Source organism: Struthio camelus, chromosome Z, assembly GCF_040807025.1.
Source record: "Struthio camelus isolate bStrCam1 chromosome Z, bStrCam1.hap1, whole genome shotgun sequence".
NCBI lineage: Eukaryota > Metazoa > Chordata > Aves > Struthioniformes > Struthionidae > Struthio > Struthio camelus.
This window is the reverse complement of record NC_090982.1, coordinates 89,073,417-89,089,845: the sequence shown is the minus strand read 5'-3', so window position 1 is coordinate 89,089,845 and position 16,429 is coordinate 89,073,417. Positions and strand designations below refer to the sequence as shown.

At 41.5% G+C, this 16,429-nt stretch overlaps 1 protein-coding gene across 13 annotated transcripts in view; it reads right to left on the bottom strand.

Annotated features, from left to right (window-relative positions):
• The window catches only part of LOC138060863 (E3 ubiquitin-protein ligase NEDD4-like), a 214,196-nt gene that overhangs the window by 170,442 nt on the left and 27,325 nt on the right, over window positions 1-16,429 (bottom strand). The window contains exon 1 of one of the 13 annotated variants that reach the window (XM_068926760.1): window positions 9,482-9,596. The exons of 6 other annotated variants lie outside the window; for them this stretch is intronic. The gene's annotated coding sequence lies outside the window, so the exon portion shown is untranslated. Of the gene's footprint in view, window positions 1-7,962; window positions 8,259-9,481; window positions 9,597-16,429 lie in introns of those variants that run through there. 6 more of the 13 variants (XM_068926765.1, XM_068926756.1, XM_068926759.1 and 3 more) reach the window with 6 other exon arrangements.

The window sequence follows — 16,429 nt, the reverse complement described above, 5'->3', positions numbered from 1 at the left end:
TGTGAATGAACTCTCAGCCTTTAGATAGTAGCAGTCTTTCCTAGGTTAGATTTTGAAAGGAAAAGTACTCCAGGAGGTGTACATTTAATCTGTTAAAGAATAGCCAAAACGCAAACATGAAAAGCATCCAACTACAGCCAAAGGTGGCAAAACTTAAACAAAAAACAGGATAATAATAATAGCATAACAGTAATAATACTATAACAGAATAACAGTAATAAAAGTAAACAACGATTTGCTGAACAGGGCCATTTGAAATCCTAAATGATCCTCAGAAATCTAGTTCATTTAATATATACTCCACAGAAATTTATTCTGCGTAGACTATAAAGCTCTCTTCAAACACAAGATAAAACATTCATAATAATTTTGTCTACATTAGAGATACATTGAGGGTTTAAAAGGTACAAGATTAAAAAAAGTCCTGGATTTTGAAATCCAGAATTCAGTTGTTTAAACCTGTCTCACCATCTTGGTATATACAGAGCTCAAAAACAACGTTCAAAGATGCATACTGCTAGGACATCGACCTGTTCAGCAGTTTATCCCTGTGTTATGTTTAGCTCCTTGGGAACAGTGATATCAATAGTATTTTCTTTTTATTCTGTTTGTCCAGTTTATTTTTGTTAAACAAAGAGGCCACCAAAATTAAATTTGAAGACTGTCCTATAGAAACAGGTTTTGCAGACACCCAAGTCAGTTGTACCTTTTCGTCCTCTAAAACACCTTTCAAAACTGCAAGATGCAAGATTCAATCACCATCATTTGACTCCGTTCCCTGAAGCTTGTTCAGATAACAGTAACGTTTTCCCACAGATTTACCCTGGCATGACCATGCTTCACCCACTCTATTTGCTGTAGATAGCTAAAGGAGAGATACTGATATGTTAGCGCTATCTAAGGTTTTCTGAGATTATTAGGAAGGTCAGAAACACCCCAGAAGCAAACCAATGTCTGTCCAGTCTAATACCATTCCTCTGGGAGGGGTCAGAAACAGAATACTTCAGAGAAAGAAATACAAGGGAGGCTGCTCTTATTCTACCTGTCTACAAGGAGAGCGTCATCCTAACATCCTGTTCGTAACAAGGGTGCTGCGTTAAAAAAAAACCAACCAACCAATCTTGGGGATTTAAATCTTTTCCAAAAATTTGTTTGTTCATATTCTCCCCAGCAGCACTTATACTGTGCAAAGTAGTTTTCAAATTGAGAAAACAGGATTCCTTACCAAAAGAGCCTAAAGTTTACCAGACAGGTAGACAAAACCAATATATAGGGAGAAGAAAACAGGAGTTACATTGACAGATGGTGAAATGAATGGGGGTTTTTTGTTTGTTTTACTTTTTTCAACCTGGTAATATCATTACTTTTCTTTGAGGCATTATAGCACACACACAATCTTTCTAGACAAGAGTCAATGAACTTGCAGATGAGGGTCAAGAAAATTCTTTTATGAAGAGAAAGCAGAATGGAAAAAATGTCAGAAATGCAGAGAATTCTGACCTTAGTGAAGGAGAACTCAAGGACAGGAAGTCATAATAGAGAGGGACAGAACAAGGGATTTGTAATGGTAGTTATATTCTGAATGCTACTCCAACGCCCTCTCACAAAGTCCAACATCAACAGGTATTTGTGCTTTTTGTTGGAGTGGCATCTTATCTCTGCATTAAAATCACCTCTATGTATTAACTGAATCAAAAACAACGAGAAAAAAAAAAAATCACAGGAGGAAGTCCAAACACTGGCCAATCTCTAAAATTCAGGTTCTACAAGACCTAAAAGACGATGTTCCAGACTATCTGAATAGAACTTCAAACGTTCCTCAAGGCTCACTTCATACTCTAAAGTACACATCAACACTAACCCAGAAAATGATTTGGTGATATTACAGATGAGGCTGTACACTAGATATTCTATTCAAATATTTGAATATTCTAGTCAAACAGCTATCTCCTCCAGAAGACGTGACCCTGTTCCCTCCCTGTCTCCATATTCTCAGCCCCTGCTAAATATTCCTTCGTCTCACCAAGTAGGAACAGACCAGGTTTCAGACCTGGTACTCCTCGTCTGCAAGCAATGAAGTACAAAGTAATAGTGCTTTTGCAACTACTGGTTAAAAAATATGTAATATTAAAGCAATAAAATAAATTAAAACACCTTAACGCCAAGGCAAGAGCGTTACAATTGCATTCAAAAATTTTCCTTCAGTCAGTAAGATACTCATTTGATAACACCCAACGTATTCAAGGCACAAGGCTTTGAATGGTGGCATACGTGCCAGAACCTTTGCACGCGCACCACGTTGTCCTTCTGTGTTGAGAATGCAAGGACAGCTATAACAGGCGTTCCCTTTAATAAGATATAAGCTCTTCTGCCACCTTCCAACAGTAAAATCCTTCACGTGAGGAACTGCAATAAACAATTTACAACTAAAGCAGATTACTTCCCATTTGAAACGGGTCCTTCAGCCCCAAATTCAGTATTTCCATAGGAAAACTGAAAATGACAGCTGCACAGCCTTCTTGAAGGCTTCTGTTGCTCTCATTTCTGGAGAAGAAAGATTCCACTGAGGTTTAATGTTGGGCCCTTTCAGCACCGCACTATGTTTTTGGAGATGACTGACAGATTAGCTTGGTTATCTACCACATACATGGATTTCTCCAGGGAAAGTCACATCCTAATTAGAGTTGGATACAAAAATAATTTTTTTTTTCAGAAAGTTAAAGCAAGAAATTTCAAATAAAAAGGTTTTTATTGCAAAAATTCAGTTTTGAACACCCTTCCAGCTGAAGGATTAAAAAAAAATTTCAGAGCTGCCCATGAAGTTTCATGTCATTTCAATACACTTCTGGGTTCAAAACAAGCTTGTTTAAATGTATGCATTTATTTGTTAGGGGAGGATGAAAGACTTAAATGTTTTAAATATCACTTGTTTTCCAAGATTGTATACCAAATTTTTTTCCAGGTTGTCTGCCAAAATTGAGAGATAATTCAGGAAATAAACATATTTGGAATCTCAAAACTTAGGTATGTTACGTTACACGATTAAGAGCTAGCCTTGGTACACACAAAGGAACAGAGGGCTGATGAGGCGCAGATGAACCCCAATAATCCCATGAGAGCAATCAGACCCCTGACCTGGTTGCTAGCAGGGCTGTCCAGGAGAGCCACCAGCCCATGGTCCTGGGGCAGCACCACCAGGGGACTCAACGGGAGAGGACCTCCCCACATCACTTACAGGCTGCCTTCAGGGGTATGCCGCTCATTACGGGATGCCAGAAGAGCATTTGGGCATCATGCAAGACTTCTTATGAGATGTTTAGAGGAAGGACCAAAGGTGGGGAAAGGCAGGGATTAAGGTGGTTTGGTGAGGAACAAGCATGGGAAAACAGAAGGAAAAATTGAATAAAGGCATGTAAGCTTGTCTGACCATGCCTTGCACGTGATCACCACAGTCTTGTCTTGTCTTCTTAATAAACTGCATTTCTATTTTCCTGGGTGAGAGGGCTCCCTATTAGGTGCACGGGGTAGGCATAGGGGTCCAAGCTGGAGAAGGGGCCATGGGTCATAGGAGCCTGAGCATCTGCGGTGACAGTAACCAGAGTGAGCGCATATTGCATGGGCACACGTGTCAGTACGCAACTGCTAACACACACCAAGCCAGACTAGCCAGCAAGCAGCCTAAGAGGCTTGGGAGCCAAGTCTGCACCTCCAAGAGACCGGGGGGTCTGAGAGGTGGCTACTGGAGGGACCAGGGTATCCCAGCCAGCTACCAGAGATACTGTGGGGTCTGAGGGTCAGCTACTAGCAAGGCCACAGGTCTGGACCAACTAGCAAAGACCTGTTTGCAGTGGTGTGCAAATAGATCTCAGGATCTATTTTTAAAATTTACAAGTTTTAAATTGATTTACAAGTTTTAAACCAGAAGCTATATAACTCTTGCAAAAGCATGCCACTTAATATGCAGTATTCTGAATCAGATGAATAGTAGCTCAGATAGCTTGTCTGTAAAATAAGTCTCTTGCAACGCACAGAACTTATCGCATCAGTTCACCTTAAAGGTGTTCTCAAACACAGCATAACAACACAGATGCATCCAAGTGCACACATATACCAGAAAGTTCATTAAAAGAATATTCCAGCTCATGGGACTGGGAGAATCCTCAAATTACACAGGTAAAGGGTTCCCAAATTAAGCTTGCTCAAATATCACCACTGATAGCAGGTACCAGCAGCAGCTCCCAGCTTCCCAGGCTGTGCATAGGCAGACACCTCAAACCTGTACTCCCCTGACCTTCCACTTCCTCAGCTGAGAGCGCTACCTGGGGGGAACAGCATGGCTGAAGGGCAGGAACATTTTTTATATTCTTATGCTTGCTCCTTGTGCCTCAATTTGTCCATCTGCCTCCGAGTATACTGTCCCTAGGTAGAGGAAGCAGTTAAATTTTTGCAGCAATAGAGAGGTAATCTCACCTCATTGTCCATCAAAAATCAGATAAAGGATTGCCGGCTAGGCACAAAGAGAGACTTTAAACAGAGAACATCAACTACTTGGCACAGGATCCCACCCTCCCTTCTTTTAAAAGGCTGTTCAAGAAAAGAAAATTCAGAGTTTGGTTTGTTTCCTTCTTGTAAGCCCAGGACACAATGACTGAGAGCAGTCAGAACAAGATCACTTAACGTGGAAAATTACTGAGTCAGGAGACTCAGGATCCAAATGCCAAATTAAAGGAATCCCTTCTCAGCTTTGAGCCTGAGCTAATCTTTAGTTAAGTAGTACTTATGCTTGTTGAGATTAAGGCCACGTTTACATGTACATTTCTTTCAGTGGAAAGTGCCAACCTAAACTGCTCCCCCCCCCCGCGCCCCGTTGCTTTGTAGCTAGGTGAATACCTTGAGCCAACGCAGCCCACAAACAGCATGCCAACAAAACTGAAGATAAGGGGAGGAAGAAACGGACAGCCAGAGATGAAGGGTAGATGGAGGTAGCTGCTTAAAAGCCAGTACTCCCATGCAAAGAAATGCATGTGGAACCAAGCCTGGACACTCAAGAACATTTAACTGATCTTGGAAAAAGCTGACTTTATGCAATCCCAGGAAAAACCCAGATAGAAGTAGAGGATACTAGAGGATGAGGATACTAATTTGGAGTAAGGGGAAGCAATATAACTGCTGTGGAGTTATGGGTCTGGTTGGGATCCTATGCATGGGAGACTGTGTGCCATGAAGCTGAAGGATGCACGGAGAGACATGCAGTTGGTGTCCTAGATTGAAAAAGCTTGCCTATTTTTTCCAACTACAATTGCAAGTAGTGTAATAAAACTGGTCCAATAAAATCTATGGATCCTACCTACAAATCTTAACTTGCTAAGAATGATCAGACTTATCAAAAGATTTCTGTACAACATAGGTCCACACTTTTCAGTCTAAGAAGCAGACAGCTGAAAGAAGATTTGAAAGAAGTGCATAAAGTCACAAGCTATTTGGAAAAGGTAAACACACAACAGTTTGTATCATATCATTACAGAAGACTGAAAACGTCAATACTACGAAATGACAGGTTTCAAAGTAAGGAAGATCTTTTCTCTTTGAATTCAGCTAACTTTCTCACCATCACTGGAAGTTCTGAAAGCTAAACAAATAAATGGGTACAAAACTAGGGAAGGCAGATTCATAAAGGATGTGTGTCCACTGATGACAATGAAATGGACGGTCTTGATAAGAACTTTCTAATGCAGAGACTTTAAGTTGCTGACTGCTGGACACAGGGTAGCTTTACCAGGAAACATTCCCTTTGCATTTATGTATGTGCATGTGACACCCGATGACACTGCCATTGAAGAAGGCTGTCCCCTACCCTCAACCACTCTTTCCTGTGAGCAGAAAGACGACCAAGTGCAGCTCCATGGGGACCTGGATTAGAGAATTAGAAACATGAACCACAAGAACAAGGTTTCCTCACCACATTTCACCACACACACTTTCACACTTGCATAGTGCACTGCCTGGAGATTGATCAAACCAGCAAGCAGAAGCGGGAAAAGAGGCTCTGCTTGAGCAATGCTACACAATCTTGCTCCTCCTCAAGCATCAGTTACAGAGCAAATACAGCTACTGCAATCAGAAGAGTTCTGTAAAGATACACAGCTTGAGGTACCACATGAATTGAATGAGCCACTGACCAGAAAGACATTTAAACTGTTTAGACAACATCACTGACATATACAAATAGAGTGGGAAAAAGTTTATTGGCAGGTGGATATTTTAACTGAAAGACTTTCGTAAGTAACCAGTCATCTAACGCACTCTCACAGAGCAGTTGTGCCAGCACAAACTCACTTCCGTTTGCTGGCTCCAGCAACACTACCGAGCATCCCCCTGAGTCAGGGGGCGCTGGAAGGAGGTGGTCACTTACCACCCCGTCCGTGGTCCACAGCACCCCACTGGACCATCCCAATCCACCCACAGCAAATTAACACTTGGCCTTCCAGGGTCACTCTATTCAGTGCTGCATGTTTTCATAGCTTCACTCTCCACGTCAACAGGAAGCAACTGTCAGGCTGGTTGCGCGGTCACACCGGCTCTGACAGCATCTGCGCTGAAACGCAGATGGGGGTATCTGAGATCAACAAGATCTCTTTTCCTGTCCCCTTTTCCCCAATGACACTGATGGAAGCTTCCGACCTAGATTCCTTCCTCTTCGTTTTATACATATATTTAGTAATCACAGAGAACTGGTGCCTAGATGATTGACATGCTGCAATACTGATGTTGAATAAGAGCAGCACCTTTTCTATTGTATCCATCTTTAAATCACTTAGTGTTCTTGATAAGTGGATATATAAAAAGCACTCCTCTGTTTCTGCTCACAGTTGAAAATATTTACCAAAGAGAAATACTTTTCTCCCCCAGATCCTTCACTTCTATCAAAATATAATTTGAGAGATTTTTTTAATCATTAAAAGACTCAAATACATTTGCTCTCTTACATCTTCCAGAGGATTAATACCTCCAGAATTTGTAAAATATACATATTTATACAGTTAAGATATACAAGTTACCTTTTCTGTCTTAAGAGTTTTGCAATGTTTCTTTAGAGACTAATATGAGAAAGAAAAAATTGCACTAGTTTTGGGAAGACAGAAAAGTTTCAGTTGTCTCCTAAACGCAATACTGTATGAGGTTATTTTGTTCTTGAAGGGAGCATTTACTTACAGCACACGCACTCATCCAGGTTACCCTCTCTTCTTAAACTACCAACAACCTGAACTTTGTTCTTAGTTATAAATGGAGTTGCTTTCCATTTCTGTAAAATATGGACAAATGATATTTTGATAACAGTTATAATCCACTAATGAATCCATTGGTCAAGCCACTGACAGAGGCATTCTAACATATGCCTAACAATTTCACCAAAAATGTAAATATACCGCTTTTCTAAACTGTACCTTGTCCAAAATAATGTATATTTCTTAACTTCATTCCCTTCTCCGCTATAAAGCCCAGCTTAAGAGCAGTACTCCATTAACATTATTCCAGAAGAAATATATTAATATAAACTTATGTGCTGCTGAAATTCACCGTTTCAAAAGGCCATGCTCTAATTCCATCTAAAAAAGAAAAGAGAGAGAGAGAGAGAGAGAGACAGAGAGAGAGAGAGAGAGAGAGAAATGAGAGGGTAATCCCACCCCACAGAGGAATTTTTCTATCATTTCCACGCTTCCTCGCCTTTGAGGCGCTACGCCTGGAAGGTCTCCTGAGAACGCCAGCCGCTGCCGCTCCTCGGCCAGGCTGAGCACCCAAGCGGCACGGGGCACGCTGCCTCGACCGCCCTTTGAAGCCACCTCGGGCACACAAGGAGACCCACACTGACATTACATCTCCGATCTCGCTTGGTTTTCTAACTAGAACGCGGAGCGTGTCTCAGAACCACGAGACTAGGTCGTTTTGAGTAGTTTGACTCACAAGAAATTTTGTGACGCTGCTTCTGGAATTCCGAACTTCTACACGCCCGTCGGGATCGCTGCTGCCCGCTTGTTGTTAGCGCTCAGACAGCACAACGCTAACACTGCCGAAGCCTCGCTTCTCCGGGCCATTTAAGCACGCACCCTTTCTTTCCTCTCCCGCCTAACCTTAGCCTGCCCTGCCTGCTTGGGCAGGGGCGCCATAAAGCACTCGGTTAGATATTAATGTTGAATTCTGTTGTTAAGCACATTCGTATTTATTTCTGCTTTGTCCAATGATTAACGCGAAGTTTATGTGTTCTTGTTCCCCTTAAAAAGTGGCAGAGGTTACATAGTTTTTTTGCTAAAGAATAACCTTTCTACAGATCATGAGATTTTTATATCAGTAATTCACACGGCCGTTTCACAGAAGACGCAGCTGAGCAAGGTGGTACCAAGCCAGCCGAGTGGAGCGCAGCAAGGCCAATCACACAGCGAGAGCTTCACTGGCAACAAACAGATACGCACGGACCCCTGGTCACGTCAGCACACAGATAAGAGTGCAGATATGTTTACAGATTTACAAGCCATATTTATGTAAATGATTCACGTTTTTGTTTTTAAGTGAACAAGACGTTAACTCTCCTCAGGTGCTCTTAACAGTAAAGTCATTTCAAATATCTGCTATTAAAAGCATTCACACACACAAAAAACCAATCAACCAACCAAACAACAAACCACCAAACACCTCCTGCTGCTGGATTACTAAACTATTCCTGGAGCTGGGAGGCTTGAGGAAGAAGAGTTCAGGAGACAAAACACGGGCAAAACCTGCTGCTGTAACCCGTGCAGGTCTCCCCACTGCGAGCGTGCAATGCCGCTCCTCAACTTGTCCCCGCCACCTGAATGATCGAGGAGGGAACTTGGCCCACATCAGCTAAAGGAAAATGGCTGCACCATGCAAACCAGCTTGAATAAAGTTTGGAACGCACCTTAGTATGTTCCAAACACATATCAACATGAATTCACAGCAATACACGCTTTCTGAGGCAAGAAGGAAAACTGTAGGTGTCCGCTTTCTGTTTGTGTTTATAAGACAGCAATGCCTGTGATGCATTTAAAGCACGCATTAAGAGCGGAGCGTTCGATGCGGGTGTGCGAGTAGAAGCTCGGCTCTTTTAATGAGCCGGCAAGTGTGAAGGGCACTAAGTCTGGATCAACAAACCGGTGTTTGGACAGAGAAGCTGACACGCTACATCAAGCATTTAACCTGTTCTTCCACTATTGCCGTATGAAAGGTATATAAAAATCAACTGTAAGTCAAACATCTCAAGATGGACAAATTTCCTTGACAAATGCGTCAAGGACCGTTGAGACACAGTACCTATTTTCCCAGTAGCATGAAAACCCCAGACAACCTTCATGACATTTACTTCAGACACATTAGAATTAGACAGTCGCATTAACAGCTGATGACAACTCTAAAAATCACCGAGATAAAATTGTACAGTCTTTAAACAGTTAACGAAAGCCCAACTTACCAAGCACTTCAGTTTCTTCAGTACAAGATCTTTATATAAAGAGAGAGAGAGTGTTTCTAAAGAGTAAGAAGTGAGGCAGTGAGACGACCCAGAAGTGCTCTAAACAGTAGTAACCAGTATGCGGAAGTTTGACTCTCAGAGGCAATAAATTTCCATTACCAAGGCAACGAGGTGAAAGGACAGCAATCTAGTATTTCACCTGAAGAAAGCGCCACATGAACAGCATTTTTTTTTTTTCTTAAATACAAACTTTCTTGATTTCAAACCAAGATAGGAGTCAGTGAGGTAAATTTCCACTGAATGGAATGAAAGAAACCAGGTAACACTGGAAAGTTACCTGCACACCAGAGACCTTGCAAACACAGTTCTCCCATTCACAGAGCTCGTGTCTTCTTTATTATACTTGTAGGGTTGCAAAACAGAATGGAAAAAGAACAAATACATAACAACGTTTAAACTCTCGATAATTTTTTTTGTTTATCTTGAATAAAAAACCCCACCCCCTGGTGTGCTGAACATAATAAAAATAGAAAATTACCCAAACAAATTGCTCTTTAATTCACTGTATTATGAAAAGTTGCCAGCTAGGATCTGCATTACCAAAACAAAACAGAACATTTGTCATCCATTTGAAAAAGCACAGGAATATTTTCTATAGCAAGACTAATAACGTTAGCATACTTCTAATCTCCAAACAATTGAATATGCAGAAGAAAAATTAGATGACAAAAAGAAAAGAAATCAAGTTGATTTTTCACTTGGATCTGTTGGTGGACTAAACCAAGAGCCATGCGAAAAAACCTGCATGCTAATAAGCTATTCCACATTAGCATTTTACACAGATTATTAGAGTCAGATTATCCTTGATCTAACATACATCAAACAGCCTAACATCAAACTACCTCAAGGGAACCAAAGTGATGCATGTACCTTATCGAGATGCCTGCTGCACAATTCTATTCTGGTGGACAAATCCTACTTTTATCACACCATCTGTAAGTAAAGCCCGCTGTTAACGCCACAGAAGCGGCCAAGAAAAACTGAGACACTATCGTGGTGCGCAAATATACTATGACTCGAAAAAACAAGAGCAACAACCTGAAACCAGCTGTTCACGCCTCAAAAGTGCTCAGGTGAGGCAATCCTGAGTGCTTACTCCTGCCGTGTCATTGCCCAGTCCTTCCTATCCGAGTGCCAGAAGGTTGCCCAGGCTGCCGGGGGGGAACGCGTTCCTCCCTCCGCACCCTTCTGCCGGACGGGCGACTGAACAACGCGGCCCTACAAACGCTCCGTTTTCAAATTAAAATCTCTGCTTACATCTAAAGAAAGAAACCAACCAACCACAGTATGGAAGAAAGGCTATAAGCCAAGTAAGAAAGTCAGTCAAACATATAACGCTGCTACATCTCGTTACCTCCAAATATTATGTACGGCTAGAGCAAGAAGTTAGTTTTCTTTCCGAAGACATGGAGAGAAATGATGACCATTCAAAGTGAACAGCTCAACTTGTGTGTGGACACGTCTGGGGATACCATTTAAAAATTATTTTCTGAAGCCTACAGCAACAGTACACAATAAATCTTGTGCTCTTATTCATCTTGAGATTTATGAGTGGTACTTTTGCAGTCAAACAGTAAAAACAAGGACAGGCATTACAGATATGAACCCGAATCTCTACTCTGGCCTGCAGCACTCAGCACAGATAATGAAGCTAGTGCAAAGGTGACTAGTTACAACCAGCTATCTATTTGGCTCAAGCATGGAGATTAAAATCTCATTTTAGGTAGCTTCGTTATGACCAACCTGGAAACTTAGCTGTTATTTCTCCTTTTTATTTATAGATCACTGTTTACCTTGGAAATTCTGAGACTGAAACAAACTCAAACTGCCCTATCCCACCTACAACACTCTGAAATATGTTACTTTGTGCAGCGTGTGGTAACAAAATGGATTCGATTTCTGCCTTCGACAAAATAGGTTAAACTGAAGCAACTGAACCTAGAGGGCTTTGGGGGAAGGAAAGAACGCTATATAAATCTGGCTACAAAGATCTTCCTGGCTGTAGGAAATAGGTCAGTTTACAAAGAGTTAGCACCTGCAATTGTTCAGAGAAAGTCAGTAGACTGATGTGAGGATTTCCTGTGCAGCGAGAAAGCAAAACACGAGAAAGTCCAAATTCTGAGAAAACTAGGATTACGCTGCTGAGAAACTTGACTTTTCTTCATCTTCACCCAACACCACCCCGAGTTTAGGGGGGTCTATTCTTTTTAGCTTTAGAACAAAGGGAACACTAGTCAGCTCCCTGTGCTGGCTGCAGAAGGAAGAGGCAGTTGCTTGAGGAGCGTACACACGCTTTCTTCAGATGAGTCTGGAGGGCTGGCAGAAAGGAAGAGTGGCTTTAGTCCATAGGACGATTGTATAAGCAAGTTTTTAAATCGTAAGCAAAGACCATTTTTGGCTAGACTTAGAAGACCGATTATCTCACAACGCTACACAATTATTAAATTGCATTTTACTGAATATCTTATTAAATATAACGAGTACCAGAATTAGTGCACCAACTGATTCAAACAACATCAATCAGCATTAAAAGGATAGGAGAGCTTGGAGAACTTCAGGAATCATCATCTTATACAAAAAAAAGGCTGTTTAACAGAAAAAAGCCTACATGGTAGCTGTTGGTTCAGCTCCTTGACCCCAATGTTCCACCCCTTCTACAAGCTGAGTCTGCAGCTGCAAGCTTCTAGAAAAGCAAGAGACTTGCAAAAACATTAAATGGTTTACAGTAATGTTTTTAGTCCTCCTCTTAGGACGTAGAAGGAAGAGGCAAGATTTCCATGCTTTCTTTGATTAGACTGACACATGGGGGGGGGGGAAGAGGAAACGCTAGGCAAAATTTCACAAGGACATGAGTTCATCTTAGAGAGACAGTATCATGATGCCTGTTTTATACGTAGGCAAACAGCAGAAAAAATTTAAGCAGGTTTCAGATACAAAGGTCAAGATTAGTATAACAAGAGCAAAGGTACACAAACCAGCGACGAAGTTCGGAAGTGGAACTCAAAACTCCCAGTCCAACATGATGACAGCAACAACCATAAAGAAACAACTTCAGATCACAAAGCGCTGAGCTCACAAAAATCTGCTTACAAGATATTTTTACTGCATTTTTGTTTAAATAAATACTGCAGGTGAACTGCAATCTGTTTTTACAAAAAAGTCAGTTCAACTCCATACATATAGCTAGATACACTTGAGGAACTTCAGCAAGCATGTTAAATCAGGTCACCTGTGCTCTTCAGAAATAACTAAAAGAACGCAGAAGAATTTTAAACTAATGGACTTGCTGCCCTGCAGTACAAGACTTGATTTTCCTTCATTCACATGAACATTCAGATCTATTTATATCACTCACCGAAAGAACTCACGTAAGCAATGTATTTTCTGCGCAACGTAATTCATTATACTAACCAGCAGTCTCATGCAGGCTATGCACAGATGTCTTCCTCTAGATCTGGCTGTGCCAGTATGTGTGTGTGTATATATAAACATGTATATATATGTTTGTGTATAAATATATATTTATATATATAAAATATATACTTTTATATATATATATATATGTTTCAAGATTTGTTTAACGCTAAATATCTTGAAGTTGCTTTATTTGGTAAACTGAAATCCAATAGCCCTTTGAAATTTTTCCCTTTAAAATTGTTTGAATTAAGTACACTTAATGCAATCCTCTTAATTTGTCCTTTGGCAAAACACTACACAAATCAAAGTGTAACTGTGTTGCTCCGTATCAGTATTTTAGATTACACGTTCCCATAAAAATCCAGTGATGAATCAGAACATCACCAGTAAGCAGTATATCTGACCTCAAACAGAATCACAGAATGAATGAGGGTGGAAATGACCTCTGGAGATTGTCTAGTCCAACTGCCCTGCTCAAAGCTACGTCAACTACAGCGGGTGGCTCAGGTTCGCGCCCAGCTGGGTTCAGAGCATCTCCAGTGATGGAGGCTTCCCAACCTTCCCCTGTTCAACCACCCTCATAGTAAAAAAGTGTTTTCTTATGTCTAAGTGGAATTTCCTGTATTTCAATTTGTCCTGTCACTGGACACCACTGAGAAGAGTTTAGCTCCCTCTGCTTTATTCCCTTCCATCATGTATTTACTGATGGATGTCCCACGAGCCTTGTCCTCTCCAGGCTAAACAATCCCACCTCTCTCAGCCTGTCCTGCATCAGATGCTCCAGTCCCTTAATCATCTTTGGGCCCTTCCCTGGAGCATGCTTGGCTCCAGCATGCTCATGTTTCTCGTACTAGGAAACCCAGATCTGCATACAGCACTCCAGGTGAGGCCTCACCAGGGCTGAGCGGAGGGGAAAGATCACCTTCGTCAACCTGCTAGCAACGCTCTTCCTAACGTGGCCCAGGATGCCTTCTTTGCCGTGAGGGAACGTACAGGCCTCCAGGCCCTTTTCTGCAAAGCGGCTCTCCAGCAGGTCAGCCCCCAGCCTGTACTGGTGCGTGGGGTTATTCCTCTTTAGGTGCAGGACTCTGCACTTCTCTCTGTTGAATTTCATGAAGTTACTCTCTGCCCCTTTCTCAAGGTCCCTCTTAATGGCAGCACAACCATCTGGTGTATCAGTCTCTCCTCCCAGTTTCATATCATTAGCAAACTTTCTGAGGGTACGTTTGGTCCCATTGACAACTTCATTAATGCCCTGGACAAACAGTACTGGCCCCAGTATCAACCACTGGGGGACATCACTAGTGACTGGCCTCTAGCTGGACTTCGTGCTGCAGACCACGACCCTCCGAGCCCAGCAGTTCAACCGGTTTTCAGACAACCTTACTGTCCTTTTATCTAGCCCATAATTCATCAGTTTGTCTATGAGAGTGTTGTAGGAGACGGCATTGGAAGCCTTACTAAAGCCAAAGTAAACAACATCCCCTGCTCTCCCCTCCTCCACCAAGCCAGTTGCCTCATCACAGAAGGTTGTCAGGCTGGTCGGGCACGATTTTCCCTTCTTAACTCCACGCTGTGATCACCCAGTGATCAATCAACTAAGCAAAAACAACACACAACGTAAGTAGGTAGGAACACTTTTTGAAAACTCTATGGTAAGATGCTACTGAGAAAGAAATCAGCAAGACTATGTACAGTAGGGCTACTAAAGAAGTTTTTGATTCCCCACGGTGCTGTCACAGTATTAAAGATCAGACGATCAAATGGGGTTAATAGATGTGTTAAGCATCTGTTTTGCATCCTCCATTCCTCTCAGTCTTATTCCACAAACTATTGCTTGAACGCTGATAAATAGCGAGTTAGACTGCAGCACAAAGAGAAAAGCACTGTGCTCAAATCTAAGTAACACCACCAGAGTGGGAAAGTTAGAGATGAACAGGAAAGAGACAGGAACAGAAGCCCAAGGAAAATAGCTTTAAAACAACTGTGGTTAGGAGGCGGGCAGGTAGGAAAACAGCTTTAAAATAACTGTGGTTAAGAATCGGGCAAGTAAGAAGGCATTAAGCTCAGGCTGTATTTGTAGGCAACGACACGTAAAAGGCTTCAAGGTGATACACGCCAGCATGGTGGACAAACAGTAACATATATTTGCACATAGTCAAAGTATTCTGCAAAGCGCGATAGCGCCTGCTGCTCTCTGGAACGCAGGCAGTTTCCCAGTGGTTTGCCGTAGCTGCGTTTCACTGCTCCTCACGGTTTGCAAACGCTTTCAGCGTCACCCAGAATGGCACCGAAGCTTAGCTTTTTCTAGTAGCTTTATTGTTCATCTTTTAAACTGAATTTGAATATTCACAATATTGTCATATCAGTATTACTGCTATCCAGCCTTGTGCCTGTGTTTAGAGTCAAGTATCCAACATCCGTTGACACCTAGCAGAGTTGAGATGGGTTCAGAACTGCTTTTCACGATAATTGCTTTACAATTATACTATAATAAACATCATTAACTTCACATAGGCCATCATGGGTGCAAGCTCTGAAAAAGCAATACACTGTTACGCAAATTAAGTGTCTGAAGAAGTCCACCACATCCCCTAAGAGGCATCCTCCAGTCAACGTTTATTCCCTATTGCTCTCTTAAAAACAAATGAAGAAACCACTCAAAAACCCACAGAACTACTCTGACTGAACATTTGCACTTAAAACTATCAGCTTGCAAAACTCAATTTTGTCTTGCTTACAAAAGACTGAAGCCTACATTGAGGAGATGAGGGATTTTCCCCAAGTTAAAGTTGTACTACAATATTAAAACTGTAGTTTCAAAGTTTAACTGATGACAAAATCTAATTTGGAAAATGTTTCTTACTTGCGACCGCGTCTGAACCAGATAAAACCCATCTGACTTCCAGACCGAATCTGCAGAACAGCAGCTGTCAAAAAGTGGTAAGAGTTTAATGCATAACTAAAAATTAGATTAGCTTCATATACCCTTGCAAACATTTTGCCCAGTTTCAAAAACATTCTTCACCACTGCTATTAATTATAAAATCCTCAACAAATACAAGAAACAGAGTATACTGAGAAAATAGTGAAATGGATCACATGCAAGTGAGTACCAAAAGCAGAAGAAATACTTTCATATCTGTTTTTTCTCCTAGCCATTCTTAAAGAAGCCAGACAGACATGTTTTTTTTTCTTCCTGAAGTTCATCATATTACCTAAGAACGAACCAAAACATATCCTATTAGTAGCACTTCCCATAGAATGATATATATTCAGAAGCAGCTTTCTCAAAGTAAAAAAACAACCACCACCACAACCAGCACTTGCGGGAGTTCTGTGGAGCGGTTTCAAAGGTATTTCCCTGATCTTAGATCTGATAACGTTTGAGATAAATGAAGCAAATTAGCATTTGAAGGCTTATGAAGATAGATTTCAGTGTCGAAATCTTGTTTTTAACTTTTTTGTTAT